General features: G+C 34.6%; 1 pseudogene; it reads left to right on the forward strand.

Moving 5' to 3' along the window:
• The window catches only part of LOC111724685, a 15,248-nt pseudogene extending 13,818 nt beyond the window's left edge, over window positions 1-1,430 (forward strand).
• Window positions 1,431-7,261: the final 5,831 nt, after the last annotated feature.

Below are 7,261 nucleotides of genomic sequence, written 5' to 3' on the forward strand. Positions count from 1 at the left end.
TGTCTTCTGAAAATACAGTGTTGACATTGATGCAATTCACTGGTCTTGTTTAGTTTTACTTGTACTCATTTGGTCTTGGGTGTGTGTGTCTGAGTTTAGTTCTCTACAGTTAAATCACGTGAGTAGCTTTATGTTCTCACCACCACAGTCAAGATACAGACAGTCCCTTCCCACAAGAACACCTCATGTTTTCCTTGTACAACCACACCCACCTCCCTTCTGCCCGACTCATCCCCTCCTTAACCTCTGGCAACTAGGGATCTGTTCTACATGTCAAAATTTTTGTCACTTCACAAATTTTATATACATTGTATATAAGCTTTTGGGTTTTTGCTTCACTATGCATAATTCTCCGTAGATTCATATAAGATGCTGCTTGTATCAATTAGTTGTTTCTTTTATTGGTGAGCCGTATTTAGCAGTATATGTGTACCATGGTTAGCTCAACCATGTCTAGGCTGTCTCCAGCATTTGGCTTTCACAAATAAAGCTGCTATGACAATTTTTCATGTTTCTGGGTGAACATGAGATTTTATTTCTTTGGGATGAATGCCTGTCTTAGCTCATTTAGACTGCTGTAACAGAATACCATAAACTGAGTAAATATAAACCACAGAAATTCATTTCCTACAGTTACAGAGGTTGGAATGCCCCACATCAAAGCACTGTTAGATGCAGTGTCTGGTGAGGACCCACTTTCTGGTTCATACACAACTGTCTTCTTGCGATAACGTAGCCGGGAGGAAAGGGGAAATAAGCTTTCTCAGGATTTAAAGACACCAATTTCATTTGTGAGGGTGCCACCTGCCTGACTTCATCTAATTCTAATTATCTCCAAAGACCCTACCTTCTAATACCATCACATCAGTGGTAGGATTTTAGCATATGAATTTTAGAGGGACACAAGCATTTAATCCATAGCAATGCACAGAAAGGTAGTTAGTTGCTGGATCATACAGTGGTACCTGTATATTCAGTTTTGCAAGAAACTCCCGGCTCTGGCCTGGTTTGAGGCCACGTGGCTGAACACACCAAGAAGGTGGGGATCATTGGTAAATACGGCACTTGCTATGGTGCCTCCCTCAGGAAAGTGGTGAAGAAAATTGAAATCAGCCAGCATGCCAAGTACACTTGCTCTTTCTGTGGCAAAACCAAGATGAAGGAATAACCAAGATGAAGGGATGAGCTATGGGGATCTGGCACTGTGATGCTGCTATGAACATTTTTTAATTCTTTTGGATATATGCCCAGAGTGGAATTGCTAGATCCTATTTCCATGTTTGTGTGTGTGTGTGTGTGTTTTATTTTGATTTTTTTTTGAAGAAATAAAATGAAAACAGTAGCTGGTGGTGCCTGAACCGTAACGCCACTTCTGCTGTCACAGGTCCACCATCAGAAAACTGAAGGATTTGAAAGACCTTTTCAGATGATGCAAGCCTATAACACATGGTTAATTTATGTAACAGAAAAAAAAAGATAAACTACCAAAGTGTTTTTCAGAGTCGCTGTACTGTTTTACATTTCAACCATCAATGTATGAATTAGCCAGTTTCTCCACATCCTCACCAGCATTTGGTGTTATCATGTTGTCAGTATTTCTTACTTGAGCCAATCTGATAGGTGTCTAGTGACAGATCATTGTGGTTTCAATTTTAATTTCTCTGATATTATCACATGCAGCATATTTTTTGTGTGCCTCTTTGCCATCTGTATATTCTTTTGAGTGAAATGTGTGCTCTCGTCCCTGGACCAATTTCTAGTTGGATTTTGTTCTTTTTTTACTGTTGAGTCTTTAGAGTTCTTTATGTATCTGATGGGCCAGATAGGTGGTTTGAAAATATTTTCCCCAGCCTTTAGCTTGATTGTTCACCCTTATCACATGGCCTTTCAGAGATAATGATGTTTAATTTTGATGAAGTCTAATGTATCAATCTTTTTATTGATACATCATGGTTTTTGTTCAAGAACTCTTTGCCAGACCTATATCCTGAAGATTTTCTTCTATATTTTTCCTAAAAGTTTTATAGTTTACACCTATGCCCACAATCCATTTAGAGTTAGTTTTAGGGTAAAGTATGAGGTTTAGGTTGAATTTTTTTTTCCTGTTTGGTTTTGTTTTATTTGTAGTAAAATGTACATAGCATAAAATTCAACATTTTCATCATTTTTTGAGTATAGAAATCAATGGCATTAAATATACTCACCTTCTATTATAATTCTCACTACCATCTGTCACCAAAACTTTTGTTTTTTTTTTTGAGACAGAGCCTCAAGCTGTCATCCTGGGTAGAGTTCTGTGGCATCACAGCTCACAGCAACCTCCAACCCCTGGGCTCAAGCAATTCTCCTGCCTCCACCTCCCAAGTAGCTGGGACCACAGGCACCCGCCACAATGCCCGGCTATTTTTTGGTTGCAGCCATCATTGTTGTTTGGCCGACCAGGCTGGATTCAAACCTGCCAGCTCAGGGGTATGTGGCTGGTGCCTTAGCCACTTGAGCCACAGGTGCCGAGCCAATCTCCAAAATGTTTTAATCATTGCAAGCTGAAAATCTCTACCTATTAAATAATAATTCCCTGTTTCTCCCTTTTCCTAGACTCTGATAACCTCTATTCTACTTCTTGTCTTTATAAAATTGACTATTCTAGGTACCTCATATAAGTGAAATTATTTAATATTGATCCTTTTGTGTTTGGCTTACTACATTTAACATAAGGTTTTCATGGTTTACCCATATTGCCACATGTATCAAATTCCATTCTTTTTTAGGGCTTTCCTAGGGCTGAAGAATATCGTCTGTGTGTATACACACACTCACACACATACACATCATATATATATATATATATACATATATATATATGAATGACATTTTGTTTTTTTCATCTATCTGTTGATGGACATTGGAGTTGTTTCTATCTTTTGGCTATTGCAAATAATGTTGCTCTGAACATTAGTGTATAGATATTCATTTAAATTTCTACTTTTAATTCTTTTGGATATATACCCTGAAGTGGAATTGCTAGATCCTAGGTTAATTCCATGTTTTTCTTTTTTTTTTGAAGAAATATCATACTGTTTTCCATAAAGGCTGTACCATCTTTATTTTTTCATCAGAAGGAGACCGGTTTCCAATTCCTCCACACCCTTGCCACTAGTTATATTCTGGATTTAAAAAATATATGTCCATGTTAATGAGAATGACGAGTTATCTCATCGTGATTTTGATTTGCATTTTTCTAACTAGTGACGTCAAGCGTGTTTTCATGTGTTTTTTGAGCACCTGTATACTTTCTTTAGAGAAATATCTATCCAAGCCTTATTTTACTCAATTGTTTGGGTATTTGTATTTTTGAGTTTTGGAAGTTCTTTGTATATTCTGGACAGTAATTCCTTGCCAGATTATTATTTGCAAATATTTTCTTCCAGAGTGCTTTTCACTCTGTTGACTGTGTCCTTTTCACAGAAGTCTTGAATTTTGCTGTAGTCTAATGTTTCTAATTTTTCTTTTGTTGCCTGTGTTTTTTGTGTTATATTCAAGAAATCATTGTCAAATTAAATGGGTTTCCCCCTTGTTATCTTCTTAGAATTTTACAGTTTGGGCTCTTACATTTAGGCTTCTGGTTCACTTTTAGTTGATTTTTGTATATGGTATTGGGTAAAGAAGGACTCCACTTCATTCTTTTGCATATGAATGTTCAGTTTTCTCAGTACCATTTGTTAAAAAGTCTGTTCCTTTACCCTATTAAATCATCTTGGCAACCTTGTCAAGAATCATTTGACAATGATTTGGAACCCATAGCTCAGTGGTTAGGACACTGGCTACATATATCGGGTTCAAATCCCACCAGTGCCAGCTAAACAACAATGACAACTACAACCAAAAAATAGCAGGGCATTGTGGTGGGAGCCTGTAGTCCCAGCTACTTGGGAGGATGAGGTAAGAGAATCCCCGTAAGCCCAAGAGTTTGAGGTTACTATGAGCTGTGACACCACGGCATTCTACTGAGGGCGACCTAGTGAGACTGTGTCTCAAAACAAACAAACAAACAAACAACCCCCCCCCAAAAAAACCAGAATCATTTGACAATATGAAAGGGTTTATTTTGGGGCCCCATTCTATTGCATCAGTCTATGTGTTTTTCTTTTCTTTATGCCAGTATCACAATGGTTTGATTAATGTAGCTTTGTAGATGCTTTTGAGATTAGAAACAATGAATTCCCCAACTTCAGTTTTATGCAATATTATTTTTGCTATTCAGAGTCTCTTGAAATTACAAATGAATTTGTGGACAGATTTTTCTATCGCTGCAAAAATATTTGGCTTTTGCTGAGGGTACTACTTTGGGTACTATTGTATCTTAACATATGAAGTCTTCCAATCCATGAACATGGGATATCTTTCCATTTACTGTCTTTCATTTCTCCAGTGATGTTTTGTAGTTTTCAGTGTACAAGTCTTTCTCCTCCTTGATTAAGTTAATTACTAAGTATTTGATCCTTTTTAATGCTGTTATAAATTGAATTGTTTTCCTGATTTTCTTTTTGGATTGTTCACTGTTACCATATAAAAATGCAACTGATTTTTATGTGTTATTTCTACATCCTGCATCTGTGCTAAATTAATATTAGTTATGACAGGCACATGTGTACTCTTTAGGATTTTCTACATAAAAGATCATATTGTCTGCAAACAAAAGTAGTTTTATTTCTTCCTTCTTAATTTGAATGCCTTTTATTTCTTTTTAACTTTTTTTCCCCTATACTTTCTCTGGATAGCACTTATACTCTACATGGTAGAATCTAGAGATGACTACCTTATGGGCAGAAGCTCATCAAAAACATGTAAGTCTCTTCATAAAAGACAAATAAAATTTTAAATAACTAATAATAAAAATTAAAAACTGCTAACCTTTTGGTTTAGCTACTATCCTGTCCTGATGATGAAAATAAAAATAAATAAATAAATCTACCCTACGTGTTTATGAATAGTAGGCCTTCCAGTAAAATGCCCTTGACTTTTCAGATCTATCTGTACTGAGTCCAGATATAAAAATGCCTTTTTAATTTTTTACCCTATTTTTTAGTGGACTCCATCCTGAACTCATTAATTTTAGCTAAAATATGGTAGCCCAGTTAAGACCACCCACCTAAAACATGACTTTCTGTCATTTAACTATCTTAAAACCCTTGTGTGAAAAAAAAAGTTACATCAAAAAAGGAAATTTTCATGTGGAAGAGTGTCTGAACAGGAGGACTGAATCAGTAGAAACTCTTACCATAGTTCTAATAAATTTATAAGACAAGTCTTAACTTTATTTAGGGTACCTTTCCTGGCCTTCTTTTCTTCAACTGGCACTTTACAGACAACCTTTTTTTTCCCTGGTATGAACAAATGATGGTGCAACAGTTAGGCCCAAAGTATTCTGTGCTTTTGAGATATAAATTTTCTGCCTTTTTTCAACTAGCAGTCATCTTTTTAAAACGCAAATTGTTGCCTAGCTAACAATTGTTTAAGGCAATAAGATAAATAATTTAAAAGATGGATAATCTGAATAAAATATATATATATTTAAAAGCCAGCAAAAGAAAAGCTTTATAAAAGCTATAAGATCTGTTTCTGTCCATTTGTCAATGTGTGTATGTATGTCATGTGTATGTGATATTTTACCACCACAATATGTAAAAGAATGCTGATGAATTAACTCAAGAAAGCAAGCACACAAATATTTTATTAGGAAAATAAAAACTAACTCAACTGCTTCTTGGTTCATGTGACTTTAGTGGTCTTTGGTAAATAAAACTAGTTTGAAAATTGTTATGTTTTATGGTCATAAACTGCTATCTCTGTAATATTTTTAATATTATTAGATGTGACCGTAAGCTTATGTTTTGGGTTTTGAGTCTCTGGATTTTGAGGTCTGGATAGGTGGCCACAGTGAAGCCTAGGGATATGTTCTTTGTGACTAGTCCAGCAACTACAAGGCACAATCAAACCTAATATGACCCCTTCTTCCCGCCCCAGCTTCACCTCCTTATTCTAGGAGGGGTTAGATCTTCCAAGCATCCTGTCTTCTGTCTTGAGTGCTGTACCTGGTAAGTACATCCATGGCACAGACAGACCCATCCTAAGTTGTCATCTTGGCCATCATGTGGTTCCTGGAAACCTAAGAGCATGAAGGAAGATGCTAGAGATAGTATAGTGTGTTATAATTCTTCTGAATTGAATTATTTTAATTTAAAATTAAATTAAAATTCTTTTGGTAATTTAAAATGTTCAACTTGTGTTATACTAAATTTAAAAATTCATAAAATATCTGAGTCATTTTTTAAGATAAAATACGAAAACATCTTATTTTTATATTATATAAAAAACCTAAATATAATTTAGATGTGCCAAGCAAAATTGGAAACTGATTACAGTTCAAAGTCACTTTAACATCCTAGGTTTTTCTAAGAGTTGGCTCTATTAATATAGTGCCTAAATAAAACTACTACATATAAAAAAAATTCTATATGCAAAATATATAAAAAGTAAGATTTTTTGGTAAAAAATTATTTAAAAATATAAAACTATAATTTTTGTTAAAAAGATAATTTTGTCTAATTTATAAGTTTAGGAATTATTTTAAATTAAATAAATAATAATAACACTAAATAGGTCTGAAAATTAAAAACGATAAGGGTTAGAGAAGGTTTATAAAAATCTTATAGTCAAATTAATTAAAATGAAATAAATTTATAAAATTTTATTAAAATTAGCTTTACCATTAATTTTGCATTACAGAGTAATGCAAAAGTAAAACTTAGCTTTCTCTTTTGAACAAGATTTTCATATAATATTAATAAAAATAAAAAATATTTTGTTCACCTTTTGAATAAAAAAAATGAGAGGAGAGAGACATATTCTATTAATTTCTTTATTAGCTTGCCTTTCTAGTTTGTCTCTACTAGATTTTATGATTGTTTGAGGAGCTCAGTCTCCTCTCTATCAAAGAATGAGGTTTTTCACTAATATAGTCCAGTTCGGCAGCAGAGGGTAGCGGGAGCAGGTCGGAGGAGGACTTTGGCAGAAGGAGGGAGGGCATGAGGTGAGATCTCACCTATTGTGCACATGGTGAGGGTGTATAACATGCCCCCTGGGTGAGGAGCTCTTCTACACGTGAAATTTTAACCTGGACGTGAGAACAATGTAACCTAAAAATTGTACCCTCATATTAATTTGATTTAATTAAAAAATGTTTAAAAAATAAAATTAAAGA

Source organism: Otolemur garnettii, unplaced genomic scaffold (assembly GCF_000181295.1).
Source record: "Otolemur garnettii isolate 467f Iridium unplaced genomic scaffold, OtoGar3 scaffold00025, whole genome shotgun sequence".
Lineage (NCBI taxonomy): Eukaryota > Metazoa > Chordata > Mammalia > Primates > Galagidae > Otolemur > Otolemur garnettii.